We start from the raw sequence: 1,135 nt of genomic DNA on the forward strand, positions 1-1,135 counted from the left end.
CTTAAATGAGGATATCATTAGTAAGCAATATCATGTCTAAAAGACATGCCATGTATGATCCAATCAGAAACATTGTAGATGCTACCACTATTATTATTAGTTAGTATGTCACATACATACTTTTTGTAGGTACTTATGTACTTGGCACAAGACTACAATGTGGTGTTAAAGAGTGAGGTTTGATGTGATTGGTAAGTGCTATTGTTATTATTAGCCTGTGAGTTTACATTGCTTGCTTTTGATATGTTTCTATTACTATGCTTTACAGGTAATTACGGCTGGAAATGATTTGCCAATTCAGCAATACTTTTGCTTGATATTGGAATGTGAAATATAATTAAAGGCAATTCTGGATTTAGACTGTTGAAATTAAATTAATTTCTTTCTTAATGTTTTGTTGCAGCTCCTTGATCAGTAGTTGTATCATGCAGTAGTAGATGCCAGTTTACATCTGTATAGGTTTCATATTATTGTTGTCTTAGCAATGGAATATGTGGTAAGATGGAGAGTATTGTGAAATGTCTAATGTATTTTTGTTATAGGTTATGATTCTAGGTTAAGTACTGTAGATTTGCTTGATGATTATATGATTAATAATGGTCACAGTAAGTACTTTCTTTACTCAATGTAAATAAATGCTTGCCAATGCATCTTTTATTGTGTGCCATTAACAATACAAAAATAATTGTTTGCACATTGGAATGTAATCATGTGGTCTATTAATGTGTATTTCCACAATGCAGGTCTTGTAAACTGCGGAAAAGTTTGACAGCTGTAAGCGAGAAAGTAGCAACTGAAGCTAAATGTAAACTTAAATAGTTTCAGAACCGGACATAGATCTTAGTAATGACAACTAATGATTAATAATTATGAGTTAGGCTATGAATATAACTACTGATTCAAAAATTTAAAAACTTTTTAATAATGCGGTACATCTTATGGTTCTTATTTCAAAATTCTTTTCTTCCATTAATGAACTGATACCTAAGGCAAAAATTGTAATTATCAATAAAAAGGATTATTAATTAATAAAATTTAATAAAAAGTATGGAAACAAGTATATGAATAAATTTTCTATCAATAAGAAAAAGTAGGATTGTCAAAAAATAAAAAAACAAGGGGGTTGAGTTCAACC

This window comes from Amphimedon queenslandica, unplaced genomic scaffold, assembly GCF_000090795.2.
Source record: "Amphimedon queenslandica unplaced genomic scaffold, v1.1 AMPQUscaffold_12782, whole genome shotgun sequence".
NCBI lineage: Eukaryota > Metazoa > Porifera > Demospongiae > Haplosclerida > Niphatidae > Amphimedon > Amphimedon queenslandica.